The sequence below is a fragment of the Phodopus roborovskii genome, unplaced genomic scaffold, assembly GCF_943737965.1.
Source record: "Phodopus roborovskii unplaced genomic scaffold, PHOROB, whole genome shotgun sequence".
NCBI lineage: Eukaryota > Metazoa > Chordata > Mammalia > Rodentia > Cricetidae > Phodopus > Phodopus roborovskii.
Window position 1 is genome coordinate 9,607,905 of NW_026125489.1, and position 20,078 is coordinate 9,627,982.

At 44.0% G+C, this 20,078-nt stretch overlaps 1 protein-coding gene across 1 annotated transcript in view; it reads left to right on the plus strand.

Moving 5' to 3' along the window:
- The window catches only part of Frs2 (fibroblast growth factor receptor substrate 2), a 60,927-nt gene that overhangs the window by 11,869 nt on the left and 28,980 nt on the right, over positions 1 to 20,078 (plus strand). The gene's annotated exons all lie outside the window — the stretch shown is intronic.

Consider the following 20,078-nt stretch of genomic DNA (forward strand, 5'->3'; position numbering starts at 1 on the left):
AGCACTGCCGGCTCGCACCTGAAGTGGTGTTCTCAGCACTCGGGCCTGAACCTGCGAGGCGGTGGGGCCATAGGAATGAGTGAGGAGCAGTGAGGACACACCCACAGATGGAGGTTGCACCGAACCCTGGAGACTCGGTATACGTCTGGAAGGGGGTGGGCGTGTTCATTGTCAAGGAGCAAGGTAGCGAGCAAGGTAGTGAGCGTTGGTCGAGGGTCTCTCGGGTGCAGGGTCAGCTGCGGTCCTTTGGGAGCAGGACGGGGCCCTGGCCGTTGCTCTAAGGTATTCTAGGGCTCCTGACGTATACACTGACTCAGGACTCCAATTGCTCTCCATTTGGATGATTATAAAATCAAAGTATGGGCCAGCTCTGGAAGACACTGAAGAGGTTCTGCATTGGCAGTGTGAATTCAGCCAAAATGTAATTATTTATGTACGAATAAACAGGCACATTCATCTTGTTAGTATGCAGATTTGTTTTTGTTTAAATGGAAAGTATATATACCAAACAACTGTTTTGGAATGACTTATTATGAGTTATTGCTTAGGTATGTGTAACATACCATAGGTATGTGTAACATACCTAAGGTTTCATAAAAATTTCTTGGGCAAAAAGGGGTTATTGAATGGAATCAATTACAGAAGCCCCGACTTACAGTATCTGTTGAGCTTTGTTTGGTGCTTTAAAAAAACAGTATTTTTTTTTTTTTTTTTTTTTTTTTGCATATGGGGCTTGAACTTAGAGGTTTTGTGCGTGTTAGACAAGCTATATCCTTGTGCCTATACTAAGTATGTTTGTAAAGCAATTTATCATTTTTAATATTTGCTATTAGAGGAAATTTGACAGAAAATAACTTTGATCTAAAGGTTTCTTCATGGTTTTAATTGTTATTTAGGACAGATCCCCAGGTATGAGTTTAGATTTTTAGATCAAAGGATATCATTTCATTGCATTGTTTTCAAAAGGATGGTGGTAGTAACGGATCCTGGTCCTTGTTTAGAAATCCAGGGTTGCTTTTCCTCCTAACCCAGAAGATGAGAGAGAGGCCTGACTTCAGTGTTCTAATTATGGAGTACATTTCTTCATGTAAGATTTTCCATGAAGAAAAGTCAGTTGTAATGTCATAGTGACATGAACTTTTAAAATGTGATATTTCCTTTTAAGTAATTGAAAAAACCTGCTAATGTGTTCACCAGTGCTGATCTAGAGATTGAATTGCCAAATACATCTATTTACCACGATTAGCTCCAAAGTGATTGTAGTTTATGCATTGCCTTTCTTTGTCTTTGCTATTATCTCCTCAGTCCGGACCCTCGACCACCCTGCTACTCTTGCTCAGGAGCCGCTGCGTCCTCTGCTGGTACTAGCCAGCGCCTCATCCGTTTGTCCTTCCTTGTCATCTTCAGATGCCTGGGCCCGCTGACATGCCAACACATCACTGTTAGCTTCTCCTTGTAGTGAAGTATAGCCGTCTGTCTCGCAGAGCTCTGTCACCGCAGGAATTATATGAAATATGTTTGTATGTTTCTGTACAGAAGTACTAGAAAACAAGGAAGTTATATACTTTTTTACCCTTATGCATGTTTCAGGGGACAGCAGTACTCTTTTTTTAGTTTTTGCTCTGAAACAGAGACCCATGTAGTCCAGATTGGCCTTGAAATCACCGTATAGCTGAGAATGATCTTGAGTACTTGATTTAAAAACTGTGTTTCTGTATTTATTTGGGTGGTGGCCTGGAGGGGTGCAGCGTGCTGGTCAAGGGCAGCTTGTGAACGCTGGTTCTATTGTACTGTGGATGTCCTGTGGGAGCTCGGATTGTTAGGCTTGGCAGCGGGTACTGTGGCCTGCTGAGCGTCTTCGTGGGCTGACCTTGCTCGCACTTCTGATCTCCCCCCTCCGCCTCTCCAGGCTGGGGTTACAGGTGATGTACCAGCATGCATACATGGTACATAATAGATGTATATCGTGCACACTGTGTGTAGTGCCACCATGCACAAATATGCTGTTAATGCAGTGTTGTGGGTTAAACCCCGGCTTTGCACATGCTAGGCAAGCATACTGCCATCTAACTGAGCATCAGCTAACAACAAAGAGAACACAACTCTCAGAGAGAAATCATTGTTTTAAAAAATGGTGCTGGAGCTCAAATTCAGGGCCATGTGCATGCTAGGCAAGTACTCTATCATTGAGCTACATCTCTGGCTTTCAAACAGAATTTGAATTTAGTGTGTACTAACTAGTAATCATTGTGCTTAATTAAGTACATTGTTTTACTTAGCTTTCGCAGTAATACAGTTTTGAGTGTTACATATAAAGATCTCATATATGATAATATTACATATAAAATTGAAAAAAAGTTCATGGGAAATCATAAACAGATTTATTTTGAGATGAGGTTTTTCTGTATTGCTGACACCTCAAACTTCGCCTCAGCCCCTGGAGTAGTGAGTGTAGGCATATGCCATTGAGCCTAGCCATATCTAAACAATTAAGTGAAATCTATATCCTTTAGTAATTTTCCTCAGATAGGGTCAAGGGTTTTCTTTGTGGATGTGTCTTTTGAGCAGAGTTCTGGGTTGCCTTTTTAGAGTAATACAGTCTTAGTTAGGGGTTTATTGCTGTGATGAGACGCCATGATCATGGCAACTCCTATAAGGAAAACATTTAATTGAGGACTCACAGTTCCAGAGGTTCTGTCCATTTTTATCACAGCAGGGAGCATGGCAGTGTGCAGGCAGATGTGCTGGAGTCTTGTAGGCAACAGGAAGTCGACTGAAACACTTGGTGTCCTGAACATAGGAAGCCTCAAGTCCCACCCCCTCACAGTGACACACTTTTCCAACAAGGCCACACCCACCGCAACAGAGGCACACCTCCAGTACCGCCACTCCCTCTGAGAGTGTGGGGGCCAAATACATTCAAACTAACACAAGTACATACCTTCATTGGCCATGCCATCATCTCGTCAGGTCAGCACCTAGGTGCATAGCCAACGAGGGGAGCTGCTGCCAAGCCTGGTGACGTAGGGCAGGAGAGACCTACTTCTAGGGCTGCTTTCTGAACTGCACCTGTGTGCAGTGGGGCGTACACACACACATTCACACACGCTCACTCACACACACACACATACATGCACACATACATGCACACATACACACATTCACACGCGCGCATAATCGCGCACACTCACCTACACACATACATGCACACTCGCATACACCCGCACACACATACATGCACACACACCTACACACTCATACACACACATACATTCACACACGCTCACACACATACACGCACACATACACACATTCACACACGCTCACACACGCATGCACACTCACCTACACACATACATGCACACCCGCACACACATACATGCACACACGCACACACACATTCACACACCCGCACACACTCACCTACACACTCATACACACGCGCGCACACTCACACATGTACACACACATACATGCATGCACGCACACACACACGTACACACACATACATGCATGCACACGTACACACAGACTTTGAACTTTTCATGGAAACAACCTCCTCATGACCCATCAGTTTACCTAATTACAGTGACAAGTTGACAGGCATGGGTCTGGGAACAAGTAGCTCTCCTGTTTGGTGAGAGCAGCAGATGTGACACTAGGAGAGTGGTTTACGTAGATGACCTCACTCTGCAGGGAATCCCGAAGTAACTGCAGACTGCTGATTTCTGCTGAGAGATTTGAGATGTCAGGGACTCGGTAACCCAAAGTCAGGTAGCTAAGAATACATCAGACAATGGGACTTGCACTTAGGGCCGTAGGTTCAAATGTCTGTGTAAGCTTTTATAGACTATGGAGGTGCTGGAATGCCATCAAGTCCACCTGACTTCTCTGGTCATTAAGTAATCTTGAGTGTCTTTAGGCTGGCTGGGGTAGCTTCCTTATGCTTGTACTGTATCCCCCACCCTCTTTTATTTTATTCCTTAGTTCTTGTCTTGAACTTTGAATTTTTTTCCTTTAAAAAGTAAGGGTGAAAATATAATTATTTTAAAAAATTGGTTGGATATGTGCATATGGGGACAATAGTTTAAAGTCCTGTAATGTCGCTGGGTGTGGAGCTAATTGAAATAGAAGAAGAAACGTTACTATTCGTGTGGAAACTCCTTAGTTGTTTGGGATCTGATAGTTTGCTTTATCTGTGTTCATCTTTATTTCATAAGCATCAGTTAGTTTAGTACTCAAGAGGACTGTAGATATAGATGTGTATATCTCTGTTCTTAAATATGCTTGCATCCTCATGTGGTACACACCGACATTTTTTTCTGAATAAACTTAAGTATTTTTTTTTCAGTATTTAGATCAAAATATATAGCTTTAGTTTATATTTGACTTTTCTAGAACATTTAAGAAAGTAAATCACCCTACTTTTATTAATTTTGAGCTGAGACTCAAACATTTTTTTGTCAAGATAGTTCTGGCTGTCCTGGAACTTGCTTTGTAGACAAGGCTGGCCTTGAACTCACTGAGATCCACCTGCCTCTGCCTTCTAAGTGCTGGCATTAAAGGTGTCCGCCAGCACTGCCTGGCCAGGAGTTTTTTTTTTTTTTTTTTTTTTTTTTAAACAAAATAGCTGCTTTTCTGTTTAAGAGAAGTTTTATTTCAGATTAATTTTTATTTTTTTTTATTTCATATGTATGAGTATTTTGCCTGCATGGATATTGTGTACCCGTGAAGGTGCCTGGTACCTAGAAAGCAGAAGTGGTCATCAGCTGCCTCTCTGCAGTTGGAGATACAGATAGCTAGGATCTACTCTGTGCGTGCTGGGAATCAAACCCTGGTCCTCTGCTGGGACAGCAAGCGCTGGTAACCTGAGCCAATTCTCCAGCCCTCAGAACCTTTTTACAGACTCAGTGGTTTTATGTGTATGAGTGTTCGCTTGCCCGTATGTGTGCACATCGTGCTTGTGCCTGTGGGGGTCAGAAGGGACCATCAGATCTCCTGGATTGGAATTAAGGGTGATGGTGAACCACTGTGTGGGCGCTGGGAACACTCCTACATCCTCTGCAAGAGCAAAAGAGCTCTCTACATCACCAAGCCGTGCCTACGGCTTCTAGATTTGCAATTTGGAAAACTTTATTATATGTGTGATTAGTGGGGTACATGGGTGCCATGTGCATGTGTAAGGGCCATCAGCTGGAAGCAAGGATGCAGTGCCCGAGACTGGGTAGGGCACGTCATTCAAACCACCACAGTTTTGTGTAGTGGTGTGAATGGTGTAGGCATCAAATTTAGGTCCCCAGGCTTGTGCAGCTAGTTCCTCTACCTGCTGAACCATTTCTCTGCCCCCAGGCTTTTATTGTTCTTACAGAGAACTCTAACTACGACCAGAGGTTTCTGGTAATGAGGCAGCTAGTGATACTACCTTGAGTTTTAATCCCAGTAAAAACAAACTAATTTAGCTATTGCATTAAGTCAGGGGTCTCTAAAGGAACGGATAGAATTCTTGGAAAGGCTGAGAATTTGGTAGTTGCTCAGTCCATGAGGCTGGATGTCTGAGCAGTCCCAGTCTGGCACTGGAGTCCTGAAGAATTCCTGGAGAACTGTTGATCTTCAGTCTGTGTGGAACCCTGAAGAAGTTAGTTGGCATACTAATGCAGAAATGCCTTAGTACCAGGGTCAATGAACTGCCACAGAGAGTGCCACAAGCAGACTAGTGTCATTGTATTTGAGCTGCCACGAGAAGGTGTGGCCCTGACATGGGTGGGTCCTCAAGTAATCAGATGCAGGAGTTCCTCTCAGGCATGTCCAGAAGCTTGGGTTCTAGTTGACTCCAGGTGACAACCATGATTAACTAGCTGTCACAGATTCATCCCCTGTCAGCTTGACACAATCACTTTTCTTTGTGTTATACTTAATTTCCAAATAAAAACAATAACCAGGTCATAATTCACCTAACATGAAGTAACTGTCTTATATATAATCACAAAGCCGTGCATTTTAGGATAGGTGGCAATGTTAAGGTATGCTTAGTCTTTTAGTGTCTCATAAGACATATAGTAAGTACTGTAGTTGATGTTACATTCATTACATGATTAAAAAATAGAGGAAAGAAAACAAATATCTGCTTAACATATGTAAATGCACAAATGTTTTTAACAAAATAGGGAAGAAACACTCATGACAATTACATCCTCATTTCTGCACCCGGTCACATGACTTTAGCTGGTATTGAAATTGTGTCCCAGTTCCAGAGGGAAGAGTCGTTGCCATCAAAGCAGGGAAGCATGGCATCAGGCAGACATGGCAACTGGGACTGGAAGCTCAGGAAGCTCAGGCCTCTTCAACCTCAGCCACAAGCTCCAAGCAGAGGGTGCAAACTAGGAATGGCGTGAGGCCTTTGAAACCTCAAAGCTTGCCCACACCGACACTTCCTCAGGAGATAAACGTAAACTGTACAGAAAGAAGGGCCATCAGCTGGGAGCAAGGATGCGGTGCCCGAGACTGGGTAGGGCACGTCATTCAAACCACCACAGTCTGCTAAATGCACTCAGTCCACCGTCGGAAGTCCACGTGGTCTTTCTGCACTGCTTTAAGTTTAAAGTTCAACATCCAAGTTTCTTCAGGGACTTCAGGGCACTCTCTTAACCATAACCCTGTAAACTCCAAAAGCAAGTGACACACGTGTAGCATACGTGACACAGGATCTGCGTTACTGTTCCCAAAGGAATGAATAGAAGAAGCATAGTGAGTAAGGCCTGGACCAGAACCAGACAACACTCGAATTGCTGTGGCTCCATGTGTGCTTTGAAAGGCGCTCGCTGCTCCTCCAGCCCCGCTGCCTGCCTCCCTCTTAACCGTAGCTCCACGTCCTCAGCAGCTCTCCTGGCCGTGTGTCCCGTGGCTCTGACATCTCTAGTGTCCTGGGGTCCCCAGGCAGCCAAGCTCTGCTTCCACAGCTCGATGCACTGGCCTCGCAGGGGCTGCACACTTCCGGCTTCTGTGGCCCTTTAAAACCATGGAGAACAACCCCCACGACTCCTTGTCCAAGTGTCTTTTATAACTCTAACCCAGCACCACATTCGCAGCAGCTTTTATGGTGGTTTCCTTTTAGAAAATTAGTTTTATTTCATGCACATTCAGTTTTTTTTTTTTTTTTTTTTTTTGCCTACTTGTATGTCTGTGTGAAGGTGTCAGATCCCCTGAAATGGGAGGGCCAGGCAATTGCAAGCTGCCACGTGGATCCTAGGATTGAACCCCGGTCCTCTCTCCAGCCATCTCTCCAGCCCTTTATTGTTTCTTTGTTAGCAGCAGATAATTCCTCAGGCCTTTTCACAAGTTGAAAGCCTAGCTGAGTTGGGTCTTGCCCTGAGTTCACCTATCCTTTTATTCCAGTGCAGGTCATATCTTGTCTTAATATCCTTGTCTCTCTCAGCACAAGACTTGGCTGCAGCATAGTTTCCCAGTGTTCCTTTTTCTCTTTAAGCTACACATTTTGCATTTCTTTCTGGCTCATTTGGTCATTTCTGTGTGTGTGTGTGTGTGTGTGTGTGTGTGTGTGTGTGTGTGTGTGTGTGTATTTTGAAGAGTCAGTATTAGGCTGTCTTGAAACCTCAGCCAAAGAGTTAGTTTAGCGTTATGCAAGTTCTTAGGAGAAGGGCAGAAAGCAACCACATTCTTTGCCAGAGTATCACAAGAATGGCATCTAGACCATTCACTTACATTGTTGCCCTCAGAAACTTCTGGAGATGGTCCTCACAGTCTACAGCTCTCAGCATGGCTACCTTCTAAGCTCCTGTACTTGGATGGCCTATTAAGCTCCATTTGCAATGTACAACCACTCTCTAACCCAAACCTCCACGTTTCTCTAAACAACGGGCTCAGTCAGGTCTGTAGCAGAAGTGCCCCACACCGGTGCCGGCTTCTCTTCATTATTTTTCTATTGCTGTGATATAACACTAAGGCCAAGGAGACTTGCAAAGGACAGGGTTATTTGAGTTTTCAGGTCTGGAGGAATGAGTCCATTACCATCAAGGCAGGGAAGTGTGACAGCGTGCAGGCGTGGTGAGCAGAGCAGGGCTGAGGTGTGGCGGCGTGCTCGTATGGTGAGCAGAGCGGGAAGCTCAGGGCTGAGAACTCACTTTGAACCACAAACGAAGTGGAGAGAGTGAACTGGGAGTAGCATGTGGCCTTTGAACCCTCAAAGAAGAAACACACTTCTTCCAGAGAGGCCGTACCTTCTAACCCTCCCTGAAAGGTGGGCAGATGAGATCAAGTACGCAAAGCTCGTCTGTGGGGACATCTCATGCAAACCATTCATTGTGCTCGCTGTCGCTGTCGACAGCTGTCTGCTCTGGATAACATCATAGTTCAAGCTCTTCTTCAATCTTGAAAACTTGTTCTAGTTTAGGTGTCTTTCATGATTAAAAATCACTGTCTTTACAAATGAGCTTCAGTGTTTCTGTGTGTGCTCGCTCATTAATCCCTTACATGTGTTTATAATTAATATAATGGACTGTATCCTGATTGTACTCAGCATTTGAGGTTCCTTGAGCTGTAATTAGTAAATGAGAAGTTAACAGTTGGTGACATTCTGGAGGTGTGCTTTCTCTGTAACTGTCATGACCGATAAACACACAATCACCGGTGGCAACACCCCTGTTTTAGGATGCCTCTGTTTCATGAGTCTCTTTGGAGGGGCGACATGAAACTTGCAAATGCAGGTCCTGGTTTCTTTTTTATAAGCCAAGGTGATGGGGATATCTTTTGTTTTCTGAGATATATTCAAGACCTCTAAGACCATGGTTTAATGTAATTTTTTTTTTTTTTTTTTTGGACAGAAAAAAAAAAAACCCAGCCTACCTATGATAAAGAACCATTTACAATTAATTGGTAAGAGATTAACAGTAGTGAGGTAGAGAAGTATAATGATACACTCTAATAAAAGGCGTGATCATGGCTATTCTTGAACATTGTGTTGAACGAGGTTGGCCACGTCTTGTACTCCAGGTTAGGCGTGATTGGCCTCCCTCCCATTACCTTCACTCATGTCGTGGCCTATCTTAGAACTGCATACATGCCACACACTGCCTGGCTCTCCACAGTACCTCACTCAACTCAGCTCGCCCTTGTGGTGTGACATTATTGAGTGCCTGCATAATGAGAGTGAATGACTTCTGTGGGCACTTTGGTGCTATGTTAGACTGCTCTTGGACAGGGTGTTAGGGTACTGTGACAGTCTGCTGAGCAAGGTGACTACATTTACTAGTAGGAAGTTTGGAGCTTAATGAATGTTTTGGGAATACAGTTTTGTGGAGCATTTCTCTGCTTTTTCAGTGGTGAGAAAATAGCATTCATTATGTACCTAACTTTAGGATGCTTGTTTCTTAAAATGGGCAAATAATACGAATTAATCTGTTTAACCATAAGATAAGGTGCTGGATAAACACCAGGACCATTCTGCGTACTAGAGGCAAGTTTTGATCCATTCTATCAGTAAACATTTATCCCGTTAGCCTTGACTTATGCTTTCAAGTGTACAGGTGGTTTTAGTTACATCTAAATAAGAACACCCCTTGAAAAGACTTGTAGTAGAGCATAAACGTTCAATTAGACATGGAGCTATGCTTCTGCCAGTAACCCAACATTTTGAGGACAGATAACATCCCAGTTCCAATTTGAGACTGGGTACAAAAATATCCTAGGGCTGAGACTGGGCATAGTAAATTGTACCAACAAAACCTTTTATGTGCTTATAGTGAAAGAAATGTTCATTGTGTTTGTAAGGAAAGGATGACATAAACTCATTACACTCTAAGTATAGTAGATAGACCCTCATTTTATATGATTAATTTTTCACTACAGGATTCCAAGAATGCTTCTGTACCTGAATCCCCTTTCTTTCATCTTTGATTAGTTTGAGAAGTGCCTCAAGTTTTCCTTATTTTTATACTTTCTTTAATGCTTTTATACTAGCATAAAATTTCTCTTAGTACTTGAAGAAATTATAAGACAATTAAGTTGTCTTCAGATGTCTTTTATTTTCACTCCAACACTGTTTGAATTGGCTGGTATGACATGCTTATTTTGCGTAATTTTCTCTTACTTTTTAGTATTAACATGTCTGGGAATTATTTCAAAGTTTAGCTTACTGTCCCGGAAGTCTCGGAGGCTCTTCTCTCTGTCCTCGATGCTTTGTCCTGCGTCCCCAGAGGGCATTTGGTTTTGTTGTTCTAATTGGTTACTGTAACATTGAATTGGTTTGATCTCAGACCTCCATAAAATTATAATCAATTTTTAGTAGTGTCTCCAGTCTGTTACAGATTTTAAAATAGTGCTGCAAATAAAATTATGCTGATAAATCTGGGAAGAGCTGATACGTATGCTTTAGTGGAGAATATTAATAAATTAATACCATTAATAACACTTTTTAAAAGTAGAAGGCTGTAAATAACTGTCAATACTGTAATCATCTCTTAGATTAAAACTTGGTGTCAGCAACAGAAGTTGTGATCTAGTGCGTACAAATTTATAAGCAAAAGTTGCCATAGTCTCTTTTTGCAAAGTACATTTAGGGTATATTATTTGCTTATTGTAATAATTCCATACATAATAGCCTGTTGTGTATGTGTGGATTTCACAGAATTAAAAATAATAAAGTCCTCACTGATCTGTACCTTAGTGAAGGTTACTACTTATGATTGATTTTATGAGCAGTAAAAACTTGTAGATATCTGATTTTTCTTTTATTTATCGTTTTTTTGCTTTTTGAGATTGCAATTTCCCTCTTTGCTTTCCCCCTTCCAACCTCTTCCGTGTCGTGTCCCGTCCCGTCGCCCCCCCCCCCCCCCCCCCCCCGCGCTCTCTTTGAAGTTCGTGGTTTCTTCCAGTTGGTCCTGATTTGTTCTTACTCCCAATATAATCCCTCTGACACTGAAACTAGACCCTGCTGTAACACGTGGTCGGGGTGATGTATACTAGTACTCACAGTCATGCGTGCACACTACATGACTGCATAGATGTTGAGGTCAGGCTGTCAGTATGCTCTTCCTGTGGTTGTCATTGCTGGCACAGGAAGATCTGTGATGGAGCCCTCCCCAGTGCTTTTCAACTGTGTGATTCTGTAGTCACTCTACCATCAGCACACACACATACACACACAACACACACCCTTAACACACACACCCCTAACACACACACTCACACAACACACACTCACACAATACACCACACACACACACACACACACCCCAACACACACTCACACATCCAACACACACTCACACATCCAACACACACACACACACCCAACACACATACACACCCAACACACACCCACACACCCCACGTACACACACACCCAACACACACAGCACATACACACCCCTGCACCACCATGACTTTCTCACATGTGCTTGTGGAGGTTAAAGGTAGTAACTTGAAATGAAATAGGAGGAAGGTCTCTTAGATAGGGGAAGGTGGAGTTTGGCGAACACTGTGGTCCTCTACTGCGGTTCCTTTGTTTCCGTATCAGAGGCTGGCAGGCAGTGTTGTGACTCCATTTCAAACGCCTCCCCGTGTAAAAGCATAGCCATCTGGGGAAATGATTCAGATAGTTAAGTCCTTGCTGTGCAAGTATGAGGGGCTGAGTTCAGTTCCATACCATCCTGTAAAACCACGGATGTGGTGGTGTGTACCTGAAACCCTAGCACTGGGGACAGACAGGAGGATTCTTGGAGCTTTCTGGCTGCTTGCGGCCTTGGTGATTACAGGGCCATTGAGAAACCCTGTCTCAGAAAAGAGGAGATGGAGGGCTGGTGGGGTGGCTTAATAGATAAAAGCGGTTGCTAGGAAAGCTTGGTGATGAGTTTGATTCTTGGAACCCGTGGAGGAAAGAGGCAATGTACCCATGAAAAGTTGTTACCTGACTGCCACACGTGTGCTGTAGTGCATACATGTATGTGTATGGGGCATAGACTAACACGTGCATACAGCACACAATATACCATAAAGCTTCCATATATTAAACAAATGGAGCTAATTAATTCAGCAGTACCTCCTGGCGGACGTTGGGGGCGAACATGGCTGTTGCTCAGAGATGTCTCAGGTGGGAGAGTGAGGAGAGGGCACAGCATCTTCTGACGGGGCATCCTGTGTGCCAGAGGCGGGGGTCCCGCCCATAGCCGGGGGTCCCGCCCATAGCCGGGGCATCCTGTGTGCCAGAGGCCGGGGGTCCCGCCCATAGATGTAGATATTAGAGAAAGGAATATTTTATTTTTGGTGTAAGTGATAGTATTCTAATTTCTGAGAATATAATAAACTCTATATGGGATAACATTCATGGTTGATTTTTTTTTTTCATTTTGCTGTTGAATTTGAACATATTAATATTTTTCATATATATATGTGTGTGTGTGTATGTATGTATGTATTTCAATCCCTGGTTATAAAGCTACTAGCTTATAACTAAGTAATTGAGAAGAAACTCTGAGAAAGTTGTGGGTATAAATTCTTTGTAACTGACTTTTTGCTCTGCCCTAGGAGGCATTAACTTTTCTCAGGCCATCAAGTGTCCTGTTGCGTAGAGGGCACACTGACTGGGGTAGTGAGTGGCTCAGCTTACTGGAAATATTGTGGTACAGTCATAAAAGTTTCCTTGACTGGAAGCGAAACCATGGTGTGTTATAGCATAGTTAGTTCACAAGAAATGGTTTGTTTTGCCTCAGGCTGTCCTTGAGCTTGCAATATAGCTGACGATAGCTGGGTTTGGGTTTTTTGTTTTTTGTTTTTTTTTATAGGCTCTGTAGTACCCTGATGTTTTTGGTTGCTAGAAGAGGTTCATATTGATAATAAAGCAAGACAGAGTGTCAGCACAGTCCGTGCTTCTAAGTGGCCATAAAACCCCGGGCACTGTGGGCTGGCTCGGCCTGCGTAGCTTTGCTGCTGTGACTGGCCTGTTTGTGAGCCTGTCCCTGGAAAGGGACTACAGTGTACCTATAGCTCTTGCTTTCTCTCAATACGCGAATTAGGTTAACTAAAATACTGTTTCATCTTCTCTGGGAAGTTCCGTTTAGATTATTTCCCTTTTCCTTTTTGATTTTACATACACGTTGTCCCCATTTTTCATTCAGAGAAAATTCATAGAGCAAGTAGGTGAGCACAGACTTGATTATTAGTGCTTTTATATTGTATTTGGGCCTGAGTTTGGTCTCTACATTTGTTTTTCAGGCCCTCTATTATCTCTAAATGTGTTTGTAGTTTAGTTCTCAGTTGTTCTACTGTTTTGTGTTGCTCCTGTTACTTATGTCCTAGACTTGGCGCTCGACCAGGCACTTTTTTATTACTTCTGAGACAGGGTCTTGTTATGCCCCTGCCTGGCCTGGAACTCCTTGTGTAGACCGGGCTGGCTTTGAACCTGAGTGGTCATCCTCAGGACTCTTTAGTGCTGGAAATTACAGGCACACACCACTCCTGGTTCAAGCTACAGTATGGAACATTTTTCCTGGTTCTGGGAATAGAGTCACGGTCTCGCCAGGGTTAGAAGCTCCTGCCTGAGGCACACACTGGACCCTATGCACAGTTCTTGTCCTCCTTCGGCTCTTGTCGCATGCATTTCTAGTGTTCTGTGTTAGCACCCCTCATGTCTGTCTCATGCATTTCTAGTGTTCTGTGTTAGCACCCCTCATGTCTGTCTCATGCATTTCTAGTGTTCTGTGTTAGCACCCCTCATGTCCCCATGTTGTGGTGGGTACTCAGTGGCAGGTACAATAGAAACCATTTAAATGTTATTAATGGCCTTAAATTTGTAATAGCTGCATAGTTACTTTACAGCATGGTTGCACTGCTGGTGAGTGGAGCCTGGTGGATCACCGCCCTCGCTAGCTCTGCTGTCAAGGCAAGCAAGGTGTACAGCTTCTATTTGTATATGAAGAGGGCCTTCACAATGGAAAACAATTAATTAAATCCTGGTGTAGTTGGTGGTTTTAATCTTGTGATCTGAAGTGCTTTCTTTTTCTGGAATCAGGTTTTTAGTTTTGGCTGTAGAAGTATGCTAATTAGATTATATTTAGTTGGTAAATTTGTGCCCACAAAAATGTGACTTTTAAAAAGTTGCAAGTTGCTACGGTTTTTGTAGATAAGATTGCTTCCTGTTTTCTTTTTCATGTTTAGTAATTTGTATATTCTTCCCTGAGGAGACCCTTCAGGTGTACCATTTGACATTCACATTTAAATAAAATCTCAACTAAAAATGTCAAAGAATGTTTATTTGACCTAAGAGTTGCCCATAATTACTGGGGTAATTATTCTGTGCTAATTTTTTTTAATGCTTGGTTTTGAGATTAGTGTTTTGTTCTTCAGTGCATCAAGCTGCCTCTCCACATCCACAGGGAGCTGGTGCTTTCCAGGGCTCTGGTGGCCACCTGAAAGCATGGGCAGTGCGTGTGCAGGAAAGGGAAAGCGCAGTTGTGGACTGGGCAGAAGAGTGTAAAATAGTAACTGCTAACAAATACAAATGGAGAGCAGTTTCAGTAGGTCTCAGGTGCCGTGAGCACAGACTGGGTAACGTTCCATCGTGGCTGTGAGGGCTCAGCACACCGCTCAGCTCCGAATGCTCATAGTTTGGATTGTTGAGCCCAGTGTAAAGCCCAGTGGGGAGCATGCAGGGAGACCAGGGAGGCTCCGGGCTCAGCCACCTGTTTGAGACTGCTGTCCAAAACCGGGGAAACCAGTATAGACTGTTGCATGGTTCATCATCCACCTAGTGTGTTCTGACCATAACTGACCACAGGTGGCAAAAACCGTGGACAGTGAAGGCCTGGCTGGCAGGGACTCCGCGTGGCTCCTGGCTCCTGACACTGTGATCTCTGCATTTGCTCTTCATTGAGATTGTGTGCTCACACTGATCTGTGCTGTCAAGTAATAGACAGACACAGGAGAAGCATTCCTGACATACAGTACAGACCTGAACAGCACCTTTTTTCTGTGCATTTGTTTATTTCTATATAGTTTTGTGGGGAGAAGCTGAAAGCACCACCCCCTTCTTGCTGACGGCATGCAGGGGGCGTGGTGTTGAGGATGATGGTGCCTCTACTCATGTGCCAGCCAGAGTTTCTGGAAGGAGAAAAAACCAATTGAAGTGTACCTTACAGTTTAAAGGTTACTTGGGCAGAATTGAGTGCTGCTTATTGTTGCAACGGCTAAAATGAAGTTCTGGGTAAGCAGCCAGGAACGGTGCCCATCACACTGCACAAGGGTCCCTGTGAGGACGCCAGTGGCAACTACAGAGACAGACAGACGCCACAGCCTGTCCCAGTGACACTGCTGGCTTTGGACGACTAAATGCTGCTACCTCTGCCCCAGACTTGACCTTGCTATAACTGTGCCAGCATTAGTGTGAGAACAAGCTCCTCCTGCCCACTTCTGTTCACTTGGCCTCTCCTGGTCTGCAGTGGATGGACATGTGGGAAACTGTGGGAAACAGTTCTCAAAGTGGGAAGGTGTTTGATCTTTTCAAATGATCATATAGGAAAGTTTTAGCAGACAGAAAGAATGGTTCAAGCTTCGCTGCTTGAAGCCCTCACTGGGTGCCAGGTGCCAGGGTAAGTGTTTTATAAGCACTATCCAATGTTACTCTTACACAACAGCAACAGGAAGTAACCATTTTAGAGGAGAAGAGGATGGGTGAATGGTCCCAGATCGTACAGTTAGTCATGGCAGAGTTGGGACATACATCCGAAGCTGTGACCCAGAGCCTGTGTTCACACACAGTGTGCCATGCAGAGCCCATGTTCATACGCAGTGTGCGTGCAGAGCCCGTGTTCATGAGCAGTGTGCCATGCAGAGCCCGTGTTCATGAGCAGTGTGCCATGTAGAGCCCGTGTTCATGAGCAGTGTGCATGCAGAGCCCGTGTTCATACGCAGTGTGCCATGCAGAGCCCGTGTTCATGCAGAGTCCGTGTTCATACGCAGTGTGCATGCAGAGCCCGTGTTCACGAGCAGTGTGCATGCAGAGCCCGTGTTCATGAGCAGTGTGCTAAGCCACTCCTCCTTTCTCCCTGGCCCATTTAGCTCAAAGCCCTGGGAGTGTGGGCAGCTTTCCGGGAGGCGTCTGCACCCTAGTATCAGGTGTGCACCCTAGTGTCACGGACGCGCTTACAGTTGATAGTAAAGTCTGAGGAATGGAGAGATGGCTGAGCGTGTGAGTACCACAGTGCAGTTGTAGCTCCCAGTCAGCCCACTCATAACCGCCCGAAATGCCAGTTTCTGGGGGATACGGCTCCTCTGGCATCCATGGTACCAGTACTCATGTGCATACATCCACACACAGGCTCATGCACGCGCGACACACACATGCACACATGCACACGCACACTCAAACACACGCACATGCACACACACACACACATGCACGTCAGAAACGATAAAGTGGTAAAGTAGGGGCTGGAAAGATGGCTCAGCAGTTAAGACCATGCTGGCCTTGATTCCCAACATACACATGGCAGCTCACGACCACTTGAAACTCTAGTTCCAGGGAATGTGATACGCTCTTCTGTGGCGCATGCACAGCCTGGCAAGACACTCTGCACATAAAATAAAAAATAAATACATAAAAAAAACTACTAAACTCTATGCTGTCAATAAATTCTGTAAGTCTCTGGGCAGAGTCCACTAAGGTAATTAAAATCTTGTATGTGGCACATGGGCTTATGAATTTTAAAGTTGACAGTGTGCGGCTTTGACTTTAAGATGAAGTCTCACCTGGTGACCAGGCTGTCATGGAACCCCATGTGTAACCTGGGCTGGTCTTGACTTCCCAGCCCCCCCTCACCTCTAAAGTGCCAGGATTACAGGCATGCCCACCATGCCTGCCTTTCATTCTCTTTATATCTTCTTTTCTCTGTGTAGCTTTGGAGCCTGTCCTGGAACTCACTCTGTAGCCCAGGCTGGCCTCAAACTCACAGAGATCCACCTGCCCCTGCCTCCCGAGTGCCGGGATTAAAGGCGAGCGCCACCACTGTTCGGCTCACTTTACATTGTAACCAGTGTTTGAATAGTTACCGTTTTGTTTTGTTTGTTTTGTGGTACCTGTATCAAAGCAAGGTGCACAGTAGGAAACTTTGTGTGGAGCTTGTCTAGCCTGGTTTCTGCTTACTGTCTCATTTCGTGACAGTTTTTAAAGAATTTGGCCCAGTCTGTAATCTGATGTTTTCTCTCTGAAAATCTGGGATTGAAATTGAGTTACTGTACATGAAGGAGAGGGAGATATTCACCAAGACTGAGCTGGAGAAATGCTGACACTGAACAGCACACACAGACAGGTACTCACCAAATAAAGGGGCATAGGAATGCTGGCCTGCAAGTAGCATTTAAAATACTTCTTTGTTAATTCTATTGTTAGACTGGAAGACAATGAAATTCTTTGTCCTGGGTTAGGAAAGTCATTAGTTTTATTTATTTATATTTACTAGGTTTGGATCAGTGCTCTCCCTAGAGTAAACAGTAAGTCTTAAGTTTTCTACAGCTCCCTTCATTAATTATTGCCTTACTTAGTGCATGCCTGTCCTGTAGATTTTCCTATGCCACCCAACAGCGTGTTATAATACTGTGTGCCTTGTTATGGAATAGCTAGCCTAGTCTCCTAAAATTGAGTAGTTTGAGTGTCGTCTTCTGCGTAACTCTGTGGACTACCTTAAATGTGCTCTGGGTGTTTGAGAAGTGCTGACGTAAGGAAAATGTCCATGAAGTTAAAATACTTTTTTCTTTCAGATTAACATCCTGAGTATACTGTGCTTTTTGTCCTATTAACCATCTGCTCCTTTTTAGTGTATAAATTTTAATTTGAGAACTGTTAATTCTTTGTAAAATTTTTGTTTTGGATCCCATGTAAGCTGTACACAATGGATTTTTGTATATATGTTATTAGGATCACATCTTTGGGGTTTTTTTTTTTTAAGATTTATTATTTATTTATTATGTAGACAGTATTCTGCCTGCATGTATCCCCTGCAGGCCAAAAGAGGGCACCAGATCTTATTATAGATGGTTGTGAGCCACCATGTGGTTGCTGGGGATTGAACTCAGGACCTTAGGAAGAACAGTCAGTGCTCTTAACCTCTGAGCCATCTCCCCAGCCCACATCTTTGGGTTTTAAGATTATACCTTCTGTATTAAACCAGCAATCAAATCTTTAGTCCTTTTGTTAAACAACCAAGTTGAAAACAAGGTGTTGTGTAGACAGTGCCATTTCATCTCTTTAGAGAGATTAACTGCTGATAAATCCAGTGGCTCACCTGAGTTACATAGAACTGTTTCCTAAAGTATACACAGATCATTTCTAACTTCCTTAACATGCATGTTACCATACTCAGAATTCATGAATTCATTGTTTTTAAAATGGTTCATTTTGTCTTGTAAAGATTTATTTTAATGTGTATGATGGCCAGCAGAGGGTGTCCGATCCCGTGGGACTGGGGTTGCAGGTAATTGTGAGCCTCTGGAGTGGGGGTGGAGAATCAAGCCTGGTCCTCCCTGAGAGCAGCAAGTGCTCCTAACTACTGAGTCATCCCTCAAGTCCCTAACAGTTAATTTTAAATCCCTTAGTGGCATGATTTGTTCTGATTTGTAAATCAGACTCTCTCTCTCTCTCTCTCTCTCTCTCTCTCTCTCTCTCTCTCTGTGTGTGTGTGTGTGTGTGTGTGTGTGTGTGTGTGTGTGTGTGTGTTGGACTGAGTAATTCTGGAAAATTTCTTTTTTCATGCCACTCCCAAAATCTGTTCTGGTGTTTCCAATGATAACCACTCTATGGTCTGGTGTTTCCAATGATAACCACTCTATGGTCTGGTGTTTCCAATGATAACCACTCTATGGTCTGGTGTTTCCAATGGTAACCACTCTATGGTCTGGTGTTTCCAATGGCAACCACTCTATGGAGTTCATCCCTTTACTCTTCCTAACATTTTCCCCCATGTGTAACACTGTAACACTTAGATTACATTTTACGTGTACAGATGGTTTCCCTCATGTGTTTTGGTGTACACATGTATGCCTGGTGCACACTGAAGTCTGAATGTGTCAGATACCCTGGGACAGGAGTTATGGATGTCTGTGAGCCACCATGTGGTGCCTGTCCAAGAGCAGAAAGACGCCAGTGCTCTGAACTACAGTCGTCTCTTCCAGCCTCGCCTGGGTGTCACTTAAAGATAGAATATTGAGCAGATTATTGATGTATAATGAAGTAGGTATGTTTGGGAGAGCCATGGAATTTCTGTGGAGTGTCTTACAGCTGTAATTAACTTTAGGGAATTAAGGATAAGTAGAACTTCCGTGCAGCGTGCTCTTGGTGTGTGTGTGTCCAGTGATCTGTAGGTTGGGAGGGAAGTGTGGTGTTGTGGGGACGTGTGGAGCTTTTTTTAGTGTTAGGGCTTAATGCAAGATGATTACGTCCTGGAAATTGCTGTCCCTAGAAATGAGGCCCTGCGTGATTCTCCGTGTGTACTGGAAGAGCAGCATTGGCCACTGCTTGTTTTCCAGTGCCCAGTGCCCTGAGATCTTTTTCTTTGTTGTGATGTTTCCCTGGAGATCCTCAGCACAGCCAGCTCCCTGCTGTGTGCACTTCTAGTCTTTAAAATTGTGAGTGGAAACAAACAAACAAGCCCTCCAGGCATGGTGGTGCACACTTTTAATCCTGGCACCTGCAGGGCAGAGGCAGGTGGCTCTCTGAGTTTGAGGACACCCTAGTCATGACAAATTGCTGGCCAGTGAGACCCTGTCTCACCTAAGTAATTAAATTTAAAATACAACGAAAAGTTAATGGAGTAAGGTGACAGTCTAGGTGACAGTCTGTAGGACACATGTAAAAACTGAATGTTTTGGTACCCAGATAACTGAACTCCCTGGAGAGTATAAACGGTAAGCTTGCCGGGCAGTGGTGTCGTGCCCTGTAACTACAGCACTCGGGAGACAGGCAGGTGGATCTCTGTGAGTTTGAGAACAGCCTGGTCTACAAGAGCTAGCTAGTTCCAGGACAGCCTCCAAAGCCACAGAGAAACCCTGTCTAGAAAAACAAAAAAAAAAAAAAAAAA